The sequence below is a fragment of the Lathyrus oleraceus genome, chromosome 2 (assembly GCF_024323335.1).
Source record: "Lathyrus oleraceus cultivar Zhongwan6 chromosome 2, CAAS_Psat_ZW6_1.0, whole genome shotgun sequence".
NCBI classification, from domain to species: domain Eukaryota; kingdom Viridiplantae; phylum Streptophyta; class Magnoliopsida; order Fabales; family Fabaceae; genus Lathyrus; species Lathyrus oleraceus.
In genome coordinates, this window is record NC_066580.1 from 261,540,708 (window position 1) to 261,564,119 (window position 23,412).

Below are 23,412 nucleotides of genomic sequence, written 5' to 3' on the forward strand. Positions count from 1 at the left end.
TATTATATCTAAATAATATATTTACTTTTATGGTGCAGATGGTTGGCACGTGGTATGAGTTACAACATATGTCCTAGACACTGTATTACCCAGTATCATAATCTCTTGGATCACCTTCGACCAACAGATGTATTTCCATTAACCTAATTAATTCGTAATAATTTATTAATTTCTTTAAAAAAAATTATAATCTAATATATGTTCACATTTCAGTTTATTTGGACTCCATATCTAAACTTGGATCATGACCATGAAATCAATGTACAAGACGCAACCGTTTGGACTGCATGCACACTGATCATAAGATTCACCACTATGTAGATGTACCATAGTGATCGGGTTAAATTGCAGTTCGATATGCTTCAACACATCCCAGATCCCCCGACAAATCTCGGAGAATGGCATATATGAAAAGTTAACGACCAATGGAACTTTAACCCTTGGCAGAGCTTCACTAAATCTAAGTGTCAAAAATGGAAGCACCGACAAGACCATGTCTTAACTGACGTTGTGATGCCAACCGAAGAAAAACCAACTCGTAATTATATGGCTTGGTACAGATCGGTTGGGTTTGAGTTCATTGCCGAGGATATGTACATATACGACTCACGCCAAGTAACTTACACACAAGAAGGTTTAACATTTAAGCCCCAACAACATTGTCAAACCGGTAACTCACAACCCCCTATCCACCAAAATTTTCGATCCACAAACGCAACCTACAACCCTAACATGCCAAACACCCAACCACAATACCAAGAGCATACCTCGTACCACACCAACAAGTAAATCATCATCAAGACATCCAGCACCGCTATGCACCCAACACATCACCTTACCATAGCCGTCTTAGCCAAAACACTCAGCAATCATTTAACACCAACCATCTCTCCTCTTACTATAGCCAAGAAACCCAAACATCACAAAGCTCAAACATGCAACAACCATATGGCTACCAAACACCACAACAATCATTTCAACCTTCCCTCGATGCATCATTCACACCAATGTCGCCCTTCAGTCATCTTGGTCGCCCTCCAATAACTCAAACACAACCCAACTACTCTGGCATGGGTCACGAACTCAGCTATGACGGTAGCGCTTCAATGCATACAGAAGACTACGCGAATTTGTCCGAATATCTTAGGCAATCTCCTGTAGATGGTGGTGATGTTCCTGGACCCTTAGATACTCAAATACATGGGGTGAATCATCAACATGGGTTAGGGTCACGCGTTCGGGTAGCTAGGGGATGTGGGACCGGAGGTCGGTTAGGTCATCCTGTTCAATGACATTAGTCTTTTTGTGTAAAAGCGTATTAATATTAATATCAATTAGTCCGATTTTGACTTTTATCTAAAATGTATAATATTTTTTAAAAAAAAATACGAAACACACATAGGTGCCAGACTAATTGGAGTCTCCTTTATAAATTAACACACAGACGTCAATTGGATTGAAAACAATAGGTGCACTAGCCAATCCAATTGGCGCCACCTCTCTAAGTTATAGAGCAGGCGCCAAATCATCTGGCGCCACCTATTCAAATTGGTGTATTTTGAAAAATAATTTGAAACTGGGTTATTTTGAATTTTTTTTTTAAAAAATTAGGTTATTTGGGTCAAAATTTCACATATAAGATCACTCCCAAAACAATACCCTTAAATTTCTAATAATTCATTTTATTTAATATTTTTTAATTAAATTTATAAAATATTAAAAATTGAAAAAATAAATTTTCTAATATATTTTATTTGTAATTATTAAAAATTAAATTAAATTATTTTATAGTTTATTAAAATGATAAAAAAAATATTATATAATTAATTTTTATTTTAATGAAAAAAATTGGAAAATTTTTTTATCGAAATTTCATAGCTTGAGAGGATTCATTGATAATAATGGTTGACATAAATAAAAAAATAGTCTTCTTGGTTCTTTATTGTTGTGGCTTATAAATGTAGCTACCTAGTTGAACAAGCACATCATACTCCTCAAGCAAATCAAGCATGTCGAACTCGAATACTTACATTCTCGTATTCCCATACACAGCACAAGGCCACATGATTCCACTCCTCGATCTCACTCATCAATTAGCACTTCAAAACACATTCACCATAACCATCATCGTCACTCCCAACAATTTACCGGTTCTAAACCCACTCTTATCAACCCACCAAAACACCATCAACACACTCATTCTCCCCTTCCCTTCACACCCCAGAATTCCCCCAGGTGTAGAAAACATCCGCGATGTCGGCAACTCCGGAAACTACTCTTTCATCAACACTCTTTCCAATCTCCATAACCTAATTACCCAATGGTTTAACACCCACCCTAATCCACCTTTAGCTCTCATATCCGATTTCTTCCTTGGCTGGACTCAACAACTCGCTAATGAACTCAGTATTCCAAGAGTCGCTTTTTACTCTCTTAGCGCTTTATCGAAATTTGTTATGAACTGCGATTGGAGTAACCCACTGCTCTTAAAGTCGGAGGAGGTTGTTCAGTTCCCGGAATTACCCAGAACACCGTCATTTAAGTATGAACACCTTTATAGTATACTCCTTCATTATAGAGAATCAGACCCCGAATCTGAGTTCGTAAGGGAGATTTTCATTTCCAACTCTGCAAGCTGGGGATTCGTTCTAAATACTTGTGAAGCTTTTGATGGTCCTTATTTGGATCATTTTCGAGCCCGATGCGGTAATAGTAGAGTCTACGTTGTTGGCCCATTGGATTCTATTCGGGTTGATGCTAATCTAGATGGTGGGTCTGACGTGTTATGATGGCTTGATCGGTTGGAGGAGGATGGCTCGGTGTTGTACGTTTGTTTTGGGAGTCAAAAGTGTCTGAAAAGGGAACAAATGGAGGCGCTAGCACCCGGGTTGGAGAGATCCGGGATTCGATTCGTTTGGGTTATAAAGGCACCATTAATGGTTGAGCAAATAGAACAAGGTTATGGGTTGGTGCCGGACGGGTTTGAAGAACGGGTTTCGGGTCGAGGGATTTTGGTAAGGAGTTAGGCTCTGTAGATGGCTATATTGGGTCATCGTGTCGTGGGCGGGTTCTTGAGTTATTGCGGGTGGAATTCGATATTGGAAGCAGTGGTGACTGGGGTTTGGATTCTTGGGTGGCCAATGGAGGCTGACCACTTTGTAATTGCAAAGCTGTTGGTGGAGGATTTGGGAGTGGCAGTGAGGGTTTGTGAGGGGGAGGATTTGATACCCGACCCGGATGAGTTAGTGTTTACCTTGAAAAATGGTAAACAACCATTGATCTTCCAAATTTCTAAATTTGGTCACTTACAGGATCGATCAGATTGATCCTAGGACATGTGCTAAATTTCTAGTAAGCGTAACACTGATAAAAAATCAAACTAAATGTCGAATCGAAGCGTTAAATAAAAATTAAAGACGAAAGAGTGACTTGAACAAAAGAACAATATTAAATCAATATTTAGAACTGTTAAAGAAGAAGTAAATGACAAGAATTATAGAAGGATTGAAAGCAATAAAAAAGGTAGGTAAGTGCTGGAATCTTTAAGAATGTAAGGTAAAAGTTCAAAGTAACAAAAGGAACTAAAGATCTTTAAAATTGTAAACAACGAAGTAAGAAATAAAGTGTTTGAAAGTAAAGAGCAAGGAAAGATATTTCTGAAGAAAGTAAAGATAACTTTGTAATGCTTTAAAATGATTAAACAATGGTGTAGACAACATACATTCTGCGTTTTACAGTTTTTCTTCACACGAATACTTAGTAAATTTGCAGGTTTTTGTACACAATTTGACACACACTTTTCTAACTCTAAGACCCTATATTTATACTAGATCGAAATAACCGCTCTGAGGGTGCTTCAATCACATCGATACACGTGGCATCCTGCATGTGTATGCTCGCTCACTCTACTTCCACGTGTATCTCTGCGGGTTCTACCGAAGAACTCTTCCCTCATTTATTTAAATTTCAAATCTTTGATCGAAAACATTTTTTAACCGCTCCTTAAGGAACCGCTCAGAAATTTCATCTATAAGCTTGATCTTTATTTAATCAGCTAAGCAAGTCTACCTTCAGCTGGTCGAATCACCTCTTAGTCGAAGTCAGTTGTACATGCTTTCCAATTTTGGTAATTTGAAGTGGGCGACGAAAATTTGAGCTAACAGATTGCCCCCCAAAAATGTCATTTTCGACATACAAGAGAGAAAGACTTTTTTGAGACCTTACTTCGATGCCTCATGATACTGCCACGTGTCCCAATGTTGGCAAAACCTTTCAGTTCTTCCATTTGTCTGGTGACGTCAGCGTCATCATTGTTTTTTCCTACCCACGTCTTTTCAGCCTACAACAAAATCTTTTCCACTCAGCACGTTTCCTAGCTTCTAGGAAATCATGGCTATAACATTAATTGCCATTTTCACTGCACTGCCCAAGGGATACACGTGTCCCATTAACTTGTCTATCATTAATGTTGATTTAAAACGTCTCCTGATAGGTCTATAAAACCCAATTATTTACGCATTTCAGAACTTCCTCACATTCTCTGCATTTTCAAACGTTCCAGCCTTCTTTTCTCCCAATCCTTTCTAACTGAAACCCAGATTTTCGCTTTTTCAAACCTTAACGATGGATGCTTCAAACAGAACTCTCAAGGAAACAGGAGTTTCTTCCAAAACTATTGCCAATAGGTCCAAAGCTCCGAAGAAAAATTCTGAACACCCGTCATTTGCTACTTTATCCGCCCCCTTTGCTGTTGGTAATCGTCAGTACCTACCAGAACCTCAGACAGAGGAAGTGCGCCAGATTTATGCTTCTTAGGTACTCATTCCCGTTTCTGTCTCTAATAAAACTTATGCCTTATCTGGACCTCTAGCAGATTTAGACATTGATACCAACAAGCTTAGAGAGTTTTTTTCGTCTTACCATAAATGCAAACCCATAGGACAAGCTAAAAACCCTAGGACTTCTTCTTCAGAAAATACCCCAACTGAAAACTCTATAGATTTGAGGTTTATGAACAATGGTTTTAGAGCCTTTCATGCCACCCCAACTTTCAAAGATCCCACTGATTACTCCAATTGGCTAAAAAAAATAGAGAAACGAAAATCTCAGGCTTGGAAAGATATAGGGATATACAACCTTATTATGCTGTCAAAATTGGACCTGGATTATAGTAACCCTATGTTAGTTTCTTCATTGTACTTTTAGGACAACACACATTATACCTTCCACCTACCTTGTGGAATGGTCACCCCCACACTTTTCGACATGGCCGCTATCACAGGGCTGAAACCCACTGGCCACACTTATGATCCTGATGTCGACTCCATAGATACCATTGCCTTTTCAACTACAAGGGCAGCATATTCAACACATATAACCCACTATCATGATAAAGACACTGAAACTGTCTCTGATATGAAGCATATAACTTTCCTGGGTTTGTGGCTATCGCACTCTATGTTTTGCTCGAAATCACTACAAGTGGCCAAAAAATATCCCACCTTGGCTAGTCAACTTCATGTGGGGCATGATATCTGCTTAAGTGAGATGATTTTGGCCAGCCTGTACGAATCCTTGAGCAACGGAGTGCCTCAACTAAAGAATTTGGGGTACAAAGGGAATCTTCTGTTGTCTGGCCCTTTTTGTTTATTACAACTTTGGCTCAATGCCACGTTTGACGCTAATCTACCCAATAAGGGTCTCGTCGACGAAGATATTGAAGAAATCAGGCACAAGAGAGACGAAGGAACGAGGTTAGCTCAACTAACCCCCAGGGACGAAGGACATGCTCTTCAATCAACCTTCATGAGTTACATCATGATGTTCGCTAAAAGTCATAATTTTACTTCGAGTATGGCCCCCTTCGCTCTCAAGAAAGTTGTCCCTAGATGGTTTACCAGGACTTTTCCTTCCTTATCTAAAAAGCAAGAGACATAATCTTTGCTAATTTGGGAAGCCTTCTTGACGCCTCGGATCCTTACCCTTTGATTTAACCATTCGAAAGTCCAAGTCACGCTGATAACTTACCAGTCCAACCTTATTGCTCGACAATTTGGGTTGGTCCAGGTCTTCCCGAAATGCCTATACGACAAGTATACTAGCAGGACCTAGTTGACTCCATTCATTTCGAGCCTAGCTTCCTTTGTAGTCGAGAATCTGGGAAGTGGTGGGCCAAATATTACATCGAGGAATTCTGCAATGTTACCTCCTTTATTCAATTGTTTGACAAATCTTTTCTCCTTGTGCAGGAAAGGACCAAGAAAGGTACTTATACGCTTATAAAAGAAATTCAAGCTTTTCAAAACTACTTTGAAACTGCCTATCGACCTGATGATCTTAGTCGAACCATCCGCGAAGCAGCTATTACGCTCAAAGAGAAGTTTTCAAAGAAACTAGAAACTTTAAAGATTCCCTCATACGTCCCCTGTGAGAAATGCTATGAAATGGCTCTTAAATTATTTCCCCCAAAGTTTCCTCCACTGCCAAATGCTGACTTCGGAGTGGCTCTTGTACCCCCATTCCCAGATTGAATCAGTTGTGGAGATTCAATTAAAATCCTTCGATAACAATCCCAGAAAAATGCTCAGCAGGTGGTTGCGACTAAACACACTTTAGGCAGTTTCAAAGGGCACCTTCATATAGGGATCGAAGATGTCCGAATCGAATCGGACATATGTGAAGGTGTGATACAGGGGACTTCCCTTGAAGTAGATTCCCTTTGACTTGCTTTTAACTAACGCTGACCGTTTCTTCTTGTTTTTTTGTCTAGCTATCAGGATCCTCCCCAAGAAGCACATCAACAAAAGACCTATCGACTCGAAGGTTGAAGGAAGTAGCAAACCTACAAAGGTACCTTTCTTTCTTTGTTCCTCTATCCTTGTTATACATTCATGATATAACATTTAATGCTTGGTTCAGGTTGCTCAAAAACCTTCGGTAAGTCCCCTACGAATCCAAAAACCCACTGCTACCCCCATCGTAGTGGACTCTGACGAAGATGACCTGTCGCCTGTTTTGGATCTTACTTCGAGGAAAAGTAAGCCACAACCAAAACCCATTGACCCATCGAATCAACCGAACACAAAACTCTCAAGAAAAAGGCCCGTTGCACTTGTTATCCAAGAACCTACTCCTGAAGAAATGGAAAGAGTAACATCGGCTTAAAGCGAGAGCGACAATTCTAGTCCTGGGGTCGAAGGTTATAAGGTACCCCCCACTTCTCTTCACTTTATTTAACTTGTTTGCTTCTTTTAGTCATTTACACCTTCTGCTTGTATTGACTTTAGGGTGACTCGAGTACCATCATTCCTCCCAAGAAAGTTGCCTCCTCCAAGCCTGCCTCTATACCAGAGGTTTTGAACAGCGCTGGCGAACCTACCTATCGATCATCCTCTAAAAAGGGGTCCGTGAGCGAGATTAATCAACCTCCAACTGGTACCCTCGATGCTTCGCCACCAAAAACCACCACTCAACATTATCATACCAGTGACTCTGGTCATGATACTGACTCGAGCGAGGAAAATGAGGCCCAAGGTATTACAATCCCTATGGCTGAGGATGAACTAGCTGATGATGAAGAAACCCTCGAGGCTGGTCTACACACAGCGGCAGAAATGAATGAGCCTCAGGGCAAGGGATGGGGTGTCGAAGACATGGTGGTAGAGGAAGCGGCTGAAGGAAATATGGAAATTAACCTTGATAACATCGAGATCTAAACAAAAGGAAGATCCAATATGGGTGAAGAAGATGCTCAAACTTAAACCCCTGCAATGGTCAACAATCCAACGGCTGGCGTTTCGTCAAGTAGCATTGGTGCCATTTCTGCAGAAAAGTTGGCTATCTTAAAGCGAAGTCAACCACTGGAGTATTTAAAGGCGATGCTAAATTGCAGGGAGAGTTCTTCTGATCAGAGTTATAACACTTCAATGTCAGAAGATCAGCCTTCGAGCACTTCTGCGGGCGAAATCCTTTCTAAAATGAAGGACAAAGTCTTTAAGGATGACTTGTTTCTATTGCTGCTGGCTGATCCTTCTGCCCCTTTAACTCTGAAAGCTCTTCTTAGCCAGGTTAACTTTCTAGAAGCTTCCTCTGAAGTGGAGAACGTCATTCTAGAGATAGGGACCATGATTGACCAAGTTGTCGCTGATCACAAGTTGCTACCTCACCTTATGGGAGATATAGAGAAAAAATCTGGTTCTGAGGCTGCAGCTTGGGATGCAGCTATCGAATATACTAATAAGGCCATGGAGTCGGAACAAACGAAACAAAAGAATAAAGAGAAAGTAGATGCTCATGATCGTAACATTGCTTCCTGGAGACAACAAATATCAGAACTGCAGGCCAAAATCTCTGATGCTGAAAAGGACAAGCAACAACTGTTGGAATTTGATGATGCTTCGATGGCTCAAGATCTATCACTTGGCACGGAGTTTGTCAAACAAGCTCGATAACATGAATCTGACGTCAAACTCCTTCGCTCAAAAAGATCTTTATGTGAAAACGGTTAGAGCTCCTCAAAGCCAAGTATCTTCAAATTAAAGCCAATCTTCCCTTTTAATGCTATTCTTATTTGTCTGATGGTGTAACAAATTTTCTCCTGGTAATAAATATTGGTCTTTTGGCCTTATGACTTTATTATTACCATTTTGGCATCTTTACCATTTTGGCTTTTGCTTTATTTACGCGGTTACTCGTCTCTTATTTTTACTGTAAGAACAAAAATTGTTCTACAACAGATTCCAAGATTTTGATGATAACAAAAGACGAAACCAAAAATGGCACTCTAACATAAAATTTCTAAGTGTGCAGGAATCTAAACAAAAAGTAAGGAATCTGATTACGTCATCAGACACAGAATCATATCAGATACAAATTATCAGAAGCATCTGAAGTAGTAACGCGCTCAAGATGTTCTAACTCTGAGCAAAACAGCAAAAACATCAGAGGCATCTGAACAAGGAGTTCGCTCTAGAAGTTCTGACTCTAAACAAAGGTATATCTAAATTCCAGAAGCTTTCAGCGTCATCCAAAGACATCATCAGAACCCTAAGAGATCAAAACATCAGAAGCTCCAAATCCACATAACAAGATCTCAAATTAACAGAGTCACATAGACCTTGATTATGGATTTCCTAAATCAGAAAGAGTAACGTCAACTTCGAATTTAAATGGAAAGGAACTATTATTGGAAAGAAGTTATTCAGGGAGACAAAGTTGTTTTGGCAAGAAACAACAGAAGTTATGGCATTAATTCCTATTCAAGACTAAATTATCTGCCATCAACGTCAACGGTCCTTTCGCCTCTATATAAAGGACAGCAATCAGCATTGAGAGACACACCAACACGCATAAACTCATTCTTCTCTCTCTCTCAATCTTTCACGAAGCTTTTGCTTAGAACGTGAAACATTCTTTTGTTCTTACTGTTGTAATATTTGCTTTATCCTAGAAGCACTCTAGATTACAAAGTCTTTTTTATCTATTACTTTATTTCCTCAAGTGACTCTGCGCAGTCTGTATACTTGAGAGGACTAAGAGATCTTTCTCTTAGACGTTGGTTGTAATAATATTTCAAGATTAGTGGATTAAGTCCTTATTGAAGGCGAAATCACCTTGGCCGGGTGGACTGGAGTAGCTTTGTGTTATAAGCGAACCAGTATAAATTCCTTGTGTGGTCTTTGTCTGAAAAAGGACTTATTTTCCAAAACAATTCAAAACCCCCTTTCTTGTTTTTCTCACCTTCAATTGGTATCAGAGTTTCGGCTCTGTTATTGATTTTCTAATCAAACACTTAACAGTGTAGAGAGATCCAGAACGAGAAAAACCATGGCCCACACAAATGAAAGAGACAGTTACAATGCTAAGCCTCCTGTCTTTGATGGAGAAAAATTCGACTTCTGGAAAGATAGGATTGAGAGCTTCTTTCTAGGCTATGATGCTGATCTCTGGGACATTGTCACAGATGGATACAAACCTCCTGTCACAGAGGATGGAGGTGAAGTTCCCAGAAGTATGATGTCAGATGATCAGAAGCGAGTTTTCAAAAATCATCACAAGGCCAGAACCATACTTCTCAATGCTATATCTTACAACGAGTATGAAAAGATCACCAACAGAGAAACAGCCAAAGACATACTTGACTCTCTGAGGATGACTCATGAAGGAAACTCTCAGGTCAAAGAGACAAAGGCTCTGGCGCTTATCCAGAAATATGAAGCCTTCAAAATGGAGGATGACGAAGCCATAGAGGTAATGTTCTCCAGATTCCAAACTCTTATTACAGGTCTCAAAGTTCTAGACAAAGGGTACACAACTGCAGACCACGTCAAAAAGATAGTCAGAAGCTTGCCAAAGAAGTGGAGACCCATGGTCACTGCTCTGAAGCTGTCTAAGGATCTGAACAATATCAGTCTTGAAGAGCTTGTCAGTTCTCTCAGAAGCCATGAGATAGAACTAGAGGAAGACGAACCTCAGAAGAAGAACAAGTCTGTAGCATTAAAGTCCAGATCTGAAAGACGCAAATCTGACAGAACAAAAGCACTCCAGGCCGAGACAGAAGATGCAGATGACTCTGAACAAGAAGATTCTGATGAGGAAGAAGAGTTGTCTCTCCTGACCAGAAGAGTTAAACAACTCTGGAAAAAGAGGAACAACAACTTCAGAAGACCAAAACCCAGAGGGGATCGATCAGAATCAACCTCAAAAGGTAAAACTAACTAAGATATTACTTGTTATGAATGTAAAGAAACAGGTCACTACAGAAATGAATGCCCCAAGCTAAAGAAAGATAGTTCCAGAAAAGAAAGTTTCAAGAAAAATACCTTCAGGACAAAGAAAGGATTAATGGCTACCTGGGATGATAGCGAATCTGACTCATCAGAATCTGACTCTGATGAACAGGCCAATGTGGCATTCATGGCTACCACATCCAGGAACAGTTCAGATGAAGAATCTGAAGAGGTATTTTTTGAACTCTCTCGATTTGATCTAGAATCATGCTTGTCAGAAACTCTTAACTCATATCAGAAATTAAAACAAAAGTTTAAAGCAATAAAAGGCTGTCTTGAAGAAAAATTTGAAGAATGTGGCAAACTTGAGATGACAATTCTAAAACGAGAAGATGAAATCAGATCTTTAACATTACAAAGAGATGCAGCAAATAAAATTCGTATAAAACTGGAAGAAGCGTTATCTCAAGCTCCACAGACTTCAAATACGATAATTTATAAATACGAAGAAGCCTTTCAAGAATTTCTGAAAAATGGGATAGGAAGGAGTGTTATGGCATCCATGATTTATGGAGTCAGTCAAAACAATAAAAAGGGAATTGGGTATGATCCTAAGGAAGATAAAACTTCTACTAGTGACCAACTCAAATCTCCATTTTCATATCACTACACACACACACAAGAACAAAAATTTGAAAATGCTAGAAAACCCAAAGTTATAAAAAACTCTGGGAAAACTAATCAGAAAGGACCCAAGAGACTCTGGGTACCAAAAGATAAGATTGTTTATGTTGCAGATATCCTATGCAGCAAAGTTCAAACACCAGTCATGGTACCTGGACTCTGGATGCTCGCGACACATGACGGGAAGAAAGTCTATGTTCCAAAGCCTGGAACTTAAAGACGCTGGATTCGTAGGCTTCGGAGGAGATCAGAATGGAAGGATCAGAGGCTCCGGAACTATTGGTAATGGTACTCTTCCCTCTATATCTGATGTCCTTTACGTGGAAGGATTAATGCATAATTTGTTATCCATAAGTCAATTAAGTGATAACGGTTATGACGTGATCTTTAATCAAAAAACATGTAAAGCCATAAATCAAAACAATGGTTCTGTCCTATTCACAGGCAAGAGGAAAAACAATATTTATAAAATTAATCTTTTTGATTTAAAAGAACAAAATGTGAAATGTCTGATGTCTGTTCACGAAAAGCAATGGGTATGGCATAGACGCTTGGGCCATATTAGCATGAGAAAACTATCTCAGCTAAATAAACTCGAGTTAGTCAGAAGCCTACCTAAACTGAAGTTTTCTTCAGATGCTCTATGTGAAGCATGTCAGAAAGGAAAATTTTCAAAAACCTCTTTCAAAAAGAAAACTATTGTTACCACCTCTAAGCCTCTGGAACTTCTTCACATTGATTTATTTGGTCCTGTGAAAACAGCATCAGTCAATGGAAAGAAGTATGGACTGGTCATTGTTGATGATTTCAGTCGCTGAACATGGGTGAAATTCCTAAAGCACAAGAGTGAGTCACACTCTGTATTCACTAGTTTCTGCTCCAAAGTGCAAAAAGAACTTGACTCTAAAATTATTAGAGTCAGAAGTGATCATGGTGGGGAATTTGAAAACAAAAATTTTGAGGAATTATTTGACTCTAATGGAATATCCCATGATTTCTCCTGCACTAGGACTCCACAAAAAAATGGAGTTGTAGAGAGGAAGAATAGGACACTCCAAGAGATGGCCAGAACCATGATCAATGAAACAAATGTGGCTAAGCACTTTTGGGCCGAAGCTGTAAATACAGCGTGTTATATTCAGAATAGAATCTCCATAAGACCTATTCTAGAAAAGACTCCCTATGAACTGTGTAAAGGAAGAAAACCAAACATTTCATATTTCCATCCATTTGGATGTTCTTGCTTTATTTTAAACACTAAAGAACATCTGAACAAGTTTGATTCCAAAGCACAGAAAGGTATTATGTTAGGATACTCAGAACGCTCTAAATGCTACAGAGTATACAATACAGAAACCAAAATTGTGGAAGAATCAATTCATGTCAGATTTGACGATAAGCTTGACCCTGAAAAGCAAAGCTAGTTGAAAATTTTGCAGATTTAGAAATCACTCTTGCAGGATCTGATAAAGCTCCAGAAGCAAATGCCACTAAGAACTCTGAGGAAATCAATTCCCCAGTAATTCCAAAGAAAGCTAAAAGTCGCATCAACGTATCTGAAGATTTGATTCTGGGCAACAAAGACGAACCTGTCAGAACCAGATCTACCTTCAGGACTTCTGAAGCGACGCCTCTAGGACTAGTGTCTCTGATCGAGCCTACGTCCTGTGATGAAGCACTTCAAGATAACGATTGGGTTTCAACTATGCAAGAAGAGTTAGATCAATTCACAAAGAATGATGTCTGGGATCTTGTTCCCAAGCCCAGAAGCACTCACGTTATTGGAACCAGATGGGTTTTCCGAAACAAACTGAATGAGAAAGGAGAAGTCGTCAGAAACAAAGCTCGACTGGTAGCTCAAAGTTACAGTCAACAAGAAGGAATTCAAATTAACCAAACTTCAGAAGTCACGTACGTTCATCAAAGCAAATACATAAAAGATGTTCTGAAGAAATTTGACATGGCTGAATCCAACTCTGCAAAGACTCCCCATGCATCCAACATGCATTCTTGAAAAGGAAGAAGTCAGTAAAAAGGTTTGTCAGAAGCTCTATCGTGGTATGATAGGCTTCCTTCTCTATCTGACTCCTACCCGACCTGATATTCTCTTTAGTGTCTGTCTCTGTGCCAGATTCCAATCAGATCCTAGAGAAACTCACTTAACAGCAGTTAAGAGAAATTTCAAATATCTGAAAGGAACTCCTAACCTGGGCCTGATGTATGAGGAAACATCAGAGTATAGACTTTCGGGTTACTGTGATGTAGATTACGCAGGAGATAGTTTGGAACGAAAAAGCACATCTGGAAATTGTCAGCTCCTAGGAAACAATCTTATATCCTGGGCCAGCAAAAGACAGTCAACTATCGCTCTATCAACTGCAGAAGCAGAATATATCTCAGCATCACTGTGCACTACTCAGATGCTCTGGATGAAGAATCAGCTAGAAGATCTGCAAATCTTCGAGAGTAACATTCCTATCTTTTGTGATAATACTGCTGCCATTTGTTTAAGTAAGAATCCTATCTTACACTCCAGAGCTAAGCACATTGAAATAAAACATCATTTTATCAGAGACTATGTTCAGAAAGAGATAGTAACATTGAAGTTCATTGATACAGATCATCAATGGGCAGATATCTTTACTAAGCCTTTAGCTGAAGATAGATTTCTTTTTATCCTAGAAAATCTGAACATTCAAAATTGTCCTGAATAAATTGTGCCTCTGAAAATGTAAAATGAGACTCTGACATAAACAAATGAGCTTCTGCCTCTGACTCTGATACTTCTACCAAGTTAAGAAGATATCTGAGTTAGAAATCTCCAGGAACCAATCCTTTGGTATTCCTAAAGATCAGATACATCAACACGTGGAGTGAATTGCGTCTAACCTTGAAACTTCTAGACAGCTGTCCAGAAGAAATTCAAAGGACAGACGTTTGAGATCTCCTCGAGTAGTGTGCATACTGTTGGGATTAGACATTCATTAATGAGCCTTAATCATTTCTCCCTCTAAGCGTGCTAACTTGTTTTTTGTGCTAAACTCAGATTATTGTGTCGTTTTGCATGCAGTTCGTTTTAGTATATAAACACTTCTCTCATTTTGTGCACACATTTCACTTTCACTCACTTTCTCAAACCAGTTCTCTCAGGCATTTCTGCAAGCAGTTCATCTTCATCTTGTTCTTCATCATCAATGGATTCACAACAACAATCAGTATTCAACTACTCTCAACAAATGAACTCCAGCAACGCAGCTCAAAGCACAAGCACTCCTACTCCAACAGTTACAGGCGTGACCATAACACCAGTTTACAAGGAACCTCATATTCTTGACCGTGAGACTCACATCAATCTTGCAACTCCCTTTGAAAAACTGGAAGTTTTGTGTGAATCTCTTGTGGATTTCAACAACATGAAGAGGAATGGAGTAGACCTAACTAAAGAACTCTGTCAACAAGGTTGGGAAAACTACTTTCAACGGCTCTATGGCCCTGTTTACCCAAATGGACTCCAACCTCTCCACCTCAAACATCTGAACCTGAACATTCCTTGCCTACCCTAGAGGAAGCCATTATGCTGTTCGCAGGGGCTTCAGTATAAAAGGTCAAGTCTCTGACCATAAACTCTGGCATCAGTGATGATCCTGACTCTGTAAGGACACACTGGAATAGAGTCATTGGCTGGATGACTTCTGAGGCCTTCAAGCTGAAGCACATCTTTGAGCAAGTCAGAAACGACTTCATCAGAGATGCTGAGGCAAGACTACAGGAGCGTCTGGCCAGAGAAGCTGAAGAAGAAGCCAGAAGGCAAGAAGAAGAAAAAGCCAGACAAGCAGAAATCCAAAGGGCCAAGGAAGCTGAGGCCAAAGCTCTAGCTGACGCTGCTGCTGCTGAAGCTGAAGCAAAGGCAACTGCAGAAGCTGAAGCCAGAGCTGCTAAAGAACAGAGTGCTCTGACTCAGGGGGAGTCCTCTACTGTCATTCCTATGGTTCTCAAGACGCTTGAAGAACTTCAGAAAGACCAGATGGAACTCAAAGCCAGAATGGACAAACAGGACACCGTCAACGACAATATCCAGAACCTGCTGACTCAACTGCTTCAGAGAATGCCTCCTCCTCCCAACCCTTAGGCACTTAGGATCTTTTGCTTGTTGCCTTGCTTATCTTTGTTTCTGTTGTTTGTTTTTCTTGCCCTTATCTCTGATGTCTGTTATCTGTATATATACAATGTTTTGTTGATTATTTTGTTTACGTCTTTTTGATTCTGACAAAAAGGGGGAGAAATCAAATATAGCTCTGATGAAAAATTACCTAATACCTTAAGCACTCTGCAAACATACTATTCTCTAAAATTACAATCATCTAACACTGAACTTAAGAATTGCAGAAGGTATCAAGAAACTTCATTGGTTGGAAGCTCTGGTAAGAACTTCTGAACTCCCTAGCCTATCTCAGGGGGAGCTCACTTCTATCTGATCTGATATTTTTTAATGTTTCATCTGCTAATTGAGTTTGTTTTGTCATCATCAAAAAGGGGGAGATTGTAAGAACAAAAATTGTTCTACAACAGATTCCAAGATTTTGATGATAACAAAAGACGAAACCAAAAATGGCACTCTAACATAAAATTTCTAAGTGTGCAGGAATCTAAACAAAAAGTAAGGAATCTGATTACGTCATCAGACACAGAATCATATCAGATACAAATTATCAGAAGCATCTGAAGTAGTAACGCGCTCAAGATGTTCTAACTCTGAGCAAAACAGCAAAAACATCAGAGGCATCTGAACAAGGAGTTCGCTCTAGAAGTTCTGACTCTAAACAAAGGTATATCTAAATTCCAGAAGCTTTCAGCGTCATCCAAAGACATCATCAGAACCCTAAGAGATCAAAACATCAGAAGCTCCAAATCCACATAACAAGATCTCAAATTAACAGAGTCACATAGACCTTGATTATGGATTTCCTAAATCAGAAAGAGTAACGTCAACTTCGAATTTAAATGGAAAGGAACTATTATTGGAAAGAAGTTATTCAGGGAGACAAAGTTGTTTTGGCAAGAAACAACAGAAGTTATGGCATTAATTCCTATTCAAGACTAAATTATCTGCCATCAACGTCAACGGTCCTTTCGCCTCTATATAAAGGACAGCAATCAGCATTGAGAGACACACCAACACGCATAAACTCATTCTTCTCTCTCTCTCAATCTTTCACGAAGCTTTTGCTTAGAACGTGAAACATTCTTTTGTTCTTACTGTTGTAATATTTGCTTTATCCTAGAAGCACTCTAGATTACAAAGTCTTTTTTATCTATTACTTTATTTCCTCAAGTGACTCTGCGCAGTCTGTATACTTGAGAGGACTAAGAGATCTTTCTCTTAGACGTTGGTTGTAATAATATTTCAAGATTAGTGGATTAAGTCCTTATTGAAGGCGAAATCACCTTGGCCGGGTGGACTGGAGTAGCTTTGTGTTATAAGCGAACCAGTATAAATTCCTTGTGTGGTCTTTGTCTGAAAAAGCGCTTATTTTCCAAAACAATTCAAACCCCCCTTTCTTGTTTTTCTCACCTTCATTTACCTCTTGGATTGTCGGTTGGTATTTTTTCAAATACTTCCCGTTTATTCTTAGAATCCTCCTATCTTCGCTGAGCTCTTCGATCTCATAGGCACCATTAGAAAAACTCTACAGAATTTGGAAAGGTCCTTCCCACTTTAGGGACCACTTCCCCAAGGCTCTATCTTTTCGATCCATTGGAAGGATCACTTTCCAGACCAAATCTCCAGGCGTAAAGCTTTTAACTTTAACTTTCTTATTATAAGAGACCTCTATCCTTTTCTTTTGTTGCCTTAGAAATTCTAAAGCACTTAACCTTTCCTCGTCTAAATCAACCCATTCATCCAACATCATGCTCCAATATGATTTTGTGGGGAGTTCATGCTGCCTCTCAATCCTTAGTGATTGCAGGTGGATTTCTACTGGCAAGACAACATCATGGCCAAAAGTTAGGCGAAAAGGGGTCGACTTAGTAGCCTCTTTAGGGGACGTACGACATGCCCATAAAATTTGGTCCAGAGTCTTGTGCTAATTCTTAGGTTTTTTTCCTACATGTTTTTTAATCAAACTGTCATACCCCGATTTTGGTCCTGAAAATTTTTCATTTGTCATTTGGCACTTGGCCTAAAGTTCATTTGCATCTAAGATCCATGGAACCTTAGTCCATTATTGCATTCAAATGTATCAATACGTGAAGAAAAAACTACAATTTTTCCATGTTGACCAAAGTCAACTATATGACCATTGACACTTTCCAAGTCCTAACTCATGTTCATGTTCACTTTTAACCATGTTCATTATAAAGTCCATTTCTTTAATTTTTTTCATTTTCATTTTAGACCCTATTCTTCTTTCACCTTCTAAACCATTTTTTATCCTATACCATACATGAACCAATTCAATTTTAATATGTGTAATCGACCACTCAATTTCTCTTTAAACCATACAATGTTGTATTAAACCATTAGTTCAAATTTACAACATAAGTCATACATTCATTTTTCCATTTTTATTAACCTGTAACCATCAAATTTCCAATTCAACCATAATACATTCACATTTCTATTCTAATTACATCGAATTATAAACCACAACCACATATGTGTCAACATAAACATTAAAAAATAAATCTGAAGTTACAAGATTGCATTCCAAGCATTCCAATCCACAACATATAAAATTGAACCGATAAACCATTGTTTGAACCAATTTCCAAACCTTCCATTTCATATATAAACCATACAAATACATACATCTTCATTCAAAGTTACAAATTTAACCATAAACCAATTATACAAATTCCTAACCATGATCCCATGCATTCAAGTCATCAAATTTCTTTTCAATTCAACCTTTGAATTCAATTCCAACATGTTATTTCATCAAAACCTCAAAGTTACATTCACCTATTCACATACATTTTACAATTCCAATCCAAAATTATAAGAATTCCAAACTTACATAATATTTACAATTTCATAAACCAACAACCCATTTCCATATACAAATCCAAACATTCCATTCAAATTCAAGGCTCAAGTACATAATCATGTCAATACCTTACACATGAATCAAATTCAAAAATACAAGCTCATGACCTAAGGTTCTAACATCTAATTCCTAAGCATTAACATCCACCATCTTCATGCTTCATATCATCATCTCCTTCTATCCCAAATTACTTTTCCTTCCATAGAGGTACCTACAAAGAAAAAAAACATGTTAACAAGTTGTGTTATTCAACACATAATCCACTTAGTTTCATCCATCTTCCAAAGTTAATTTTAGCATTGCAAAATTCATGTTCATTATAAACAATGTTTTCATCATAACCAAATTCCAAATTACATCCAAAACCATAACCTACATGTAACCTTTTCAATTATGACCATACATTGCAACTCTGTGACTAGCATCGAACCTGCACTCAACACAAACCAATACAAGTTTGGGCAATGGACCTAGTAAGAAGTACATAACACACTAGACTGCACCAAGCTGCGACATATCATTTCACTCATAAGGCAAAACTGTTGTAGAACAAACTAAGTCAAGATTAGAAGCCTCAAACAGAAAGCAGAGCAATAACAGCACCCTCAAATTCAGCTCCACGTCCACTATTAATGGTGGTAAGACTAAATGCCTTCCATATAATGTTTTCACAGATATTAGTCGCTATGAATAGGGAAATTCCAGAACCAAAAACCAAGTTGCAATACCAAAATTCTGCAGCATTGAACATCTGTTGCAACATGAGACCTACGACTCACCTATCAAACAATGAACCAAGATAATTCATTAGCATACCACACATACACCAAGGCTCACCACCATCAAGCAATGCGTACCATGAACATAGGCCAAGCAATGACCGAGACTTATAACACACTAATGTCATTATTCATACCTGCAGAACCATGTAAACTTACAACAATTATCCAAGCTGCATCAATACATGTGACTATAACAACAACCTTGTAATAAACCTGCAAGCAGAATAATTCAAAACCAAGTGAGAACGTGCTTGAAACACCTGCCTAGCCTCACTTGCAGAACGTAACCAACCTGCACCAAATCAAGCAAATAACTAACAAACCTTCAACAGACACCAGTTATCACAACAGCACTCACACAGGGGCCACTATAGGAAAAGAAGAAATTGAAGAAGAAAAGAAAAGAATCAAAAACAGGAAGAAGAGGAAATCGAAAGCATATTGAAAGAGGGATAAGAACGGAGACTCACGGCATTTCAGAGTAGAGGGCTTCACTCTTCGTATTCATCATCACGAATCCTTCAACGAGTAGTTTATGTCGAAATCGATTCACCGCTTCAACCGCTAATCTCATCATGCTTCCAATGCTTTACTCTTCATCTTCCACAGAAGCCAACGAGCCGGAAGAAATCCAATTCACGCTCTCCATCATGAATCATCAGCACGCCTCATCTCTACGCATCAATAAGGAAACGCGATTATGAACCACCACTCCAAAGAACGCATCAACATAACCTGTAGGAAGCCTAATTCCGCAAAAATCCTGCAAAGCATCAAACTACCCATGAGTTTTCAGCAATCTTCACTGCGGTAAAAACAAAGTAATTAGCAAGGCTGTAAAAATTCAAAAAAGTAACCCAAAAGAGAATCAAGACGAAATAGAGCGAGAAAGTGTAGATATGCATTACCGTTCCAGACCAAACATCAAATAGGGCAATCAAAATCTGAGCACCCTAAAGGGATTTCACAGAGATACCCTTCTGGATCTCCATAAGCCAATCTGAAACCCTAAGTTGTTGACATAAATAGGATCGAAACGAGTACTGTAGGGGGAGGAAAAACTACGACAAAAAAGCCTTAAATCTTGGCGGCCACGAAAACCCTAATTTTCCAAACGAAAAAACCTAATCTTGGATACGGCGAAGAATCCAGAAGAGAAGAGGGAGTTGTAGCAAAAAACCAAGATTCTCCACCGAAAAGTTGTCGTGGGAGTTCTTGGAAGCCAACAACAAAGGTAAACATCCTTTGCTGGTTCTTTGAGAGTAGGGTATTGAAAAATTGAATGAGGTCGAGATTGAGAGATGACGAGGGATTGAGAGATGGAATGAGTAGAGAGTGCGAGGGATTGAGAGATGGAACGAGTTTGACGGAGTGAGATCGAGGGAGTGAGGACGATGAATGATTCTGTTACAGTTTCTCTCACATTCCTTTCTTTTATTTATTTTTAAAAAAAAACAAGCATTTAATAATATTGTTTAGTCTTCCCCTTCACCTTTGTATTTAATTAATGTCTATTAATCTCTTTTGGAAACCCAACAGCCAGGCGGCTAGGGTTACTTTTTGGATTCCTCCATCGTTAATTAGTTGTCAATTAACAGACCACCTCATTTTAGTTTTTTTTTTATTTTTATTTTTTATTTTAATCTATTCCGGTTCATATATTTAAGTTATTATTAAGATAACAAATGACCATAAGTGGCCTAGTGGAGAGATAGCAGTTTCACTTGCTTTAGTGGAATGGGTTTGATACTTGCGAGTAACATATCTCCATATTTTTATTTTTATGCTTACTATTTCATTTAAATTTTTATAATTTCTTGCTATTTATTTTACTTTTATATTTTTATCAATTTAATTTAATCGTTATTTAGTTTTTTGGATTTTTTAAATGTTTACCTTTTAGATTTAATTAATGGTTGACCTTCCGATATTGGGTTTTATTCGATTAGTCGATTTTTGTGTGTTACTTAATTTAATTAATTTATTGGTATCCATGTTCATACTTTTACACATGTAAATAATCACATTCAAATTCGCTAAATTTTTGATTTAAATTTTACTAACTTTCCATGGTTTCGACATTTAATTTCATTTCCTCCCATTAGAATCTAGCATTCTGGTGGGGGCTCAATTATATATATAAAATTAATTCGATATATATATAAAATTGTAAAATTAATTTTATCCCTATAATTTTTTTTAAACTATCTTTACAACTCGATTAAATTCCTTTAAAAAAAACACGAGAGAAGAGGACCATTCGAATCTTGCATTCTGGTGGGAACCCTCGATTAATCCGTCCTGAGCCTCACGTTTTGGATTAATCGTCCATTCTTTTCCTTCATTCTTAAAACACCTAATGATTAACTTGGACAAAATAAAGGCCGTTGGGATCAAGCATTCTGGCGTAACCCTTTGAACATTTGATTCTTATCAAGTGTTCGTTGTCCATTAAATACTTTTCTTAAATAATTCGAATGAAAGAGGACCATTGGAATCTTGCATTCCGGTGGAACCCTGAATTATTGATCTTAGGGCTCATGTCTAGTTCTCATAAAATATTCGTCTTTCAAGCTCAAAATACTTAATTCCTACCTCAACACTTTTTTTCAATAAAGATGAAAATGGAACATGGTGTATACCGTGCACTCCTGAGATTAAGATTCAAGGTGGATGCCTTGCCTATCTTAGCTCTCGCCATCGTCTAAAATTGCCAATGCGGTTTCTTCAAACCCTTTCTCAATCAAACCTAAAAATACTTAATCTTTATTAAACACTTTTGCCAATAAAGATGGAAATGGAACATGGTGTATACCGTGCACTCCTGAGACTAGGATTCGAGATGGATATCTCGCTCATCCAAGTTCTCGCCATCACTCAAAATACATCCAACCAATCAAACTCTTTTCTCTCCGTCGTGCAATTATCGAAAAACCTTTTTCATAAACGAAAGATATATTGTCTTAAGGTGATGCAAAACAATGTTTCGGCCACGATTGTTGAGTCGAGATAAGTGACGCTTTTCCGAATGTAGATTTATAAATCCGTTCGATGTGTGGTGTACGTCCGCTCCTCATTTGTTTTGGGTAAAACAATGTTTTCGCCGATTAATACAATATAGCTTTCGCTAAAATCGACCAACAAACAAACATTTTTCTACCCAGAACTACGTAAGCCTTGATTTCTCTTTTGAGATACGTAGGAGCAGGATTTGTAAATCTTGTCAGGCCCACTAATAAAAAACTTAGGTTTAGTCCTTCGTCAAAATCCAAAAACATTTCTTCTCTCTTCTATTTTTTCTTTCCCTCATTATAACTTGAGAAGACTAACATAAGCTAACATTCAAAACGAAACTAACTAAACGGTTCCCGTTGAATACAACGGACGTGAGGGGTGCTAATACCTTCCCCTTGCGTAACCGACTCCCGAACCCTGATATTGGTTGCGACGACCATAATCATTGTCGTTTTGTCTTGGGTTGTATCGATATTTCCCCTTTCCTTTTTAGGAATAAATAAAGTTTGGTGGCGACTCTGTTCAGTCCATCATTGCGAGCGTGCGATTGCGCTTTGCTTAAAGTCGTATCCCCATTTTTCGAGGTGCGACAGATGGCGACTCTGCTGGGGAATGTTGATCCCTAAGTGAGTCAACCCTAGTTCAGTTAGGTTTTCGTGTGTGTGTTAGCTTTGTTTTCTTTATTTTTCTTCCTTTGTTATATGCTTTCTTTATCTCTGTTTTATCGCATTTTTATATCTGTATATATCTATGTGTGGGTGTTGGGATTTTGATATCATGAATAAAGCTCTACACCCGAGCTTTGGAAAAAGAAGAGAGAACACATATGTTTAGAATTGGAAGTTGTGTAGTGTTAGTGCCCAAGGGCCACTCCTTGCGTGTCTAGCATGAAGACTCCCCTAGAGTAGACCTGTTTGTAGATCTCGTTATAAGACAGCTAGCCTGTTGCATGACGTTGATTCATGAAGGGCCCATGACTCTAGGACCCCCTTTTAGAACCAGTTATTACTTTGGTGGTTGTGTAATGATGGACTCCAAGGGCCTCTCCTTTTTGCACCTAACATGAAAACCCCGCTCAGAAGAGACCTTGCATCACTCTTGTCATAAAACGGTTAGCCTGTTGCTTGATGTTGATACGATTATGGTCCATGACTC

At 38.5% G+C, this 23,412-nt stretch overlaps 1 pseudogene; it reads left to right on the top strand.

The window, feature by feature from the left end:
• Positions 1–2,009: 2,009 nt before the first annotated feature.
• LOC127121337 (UDP-glycosyltransferase 89A2-like) overlaps positions 2,010–23,412 on the top strand; it is a 39,417-nt pseudogene continuing 18,014 nt past the window's right edge.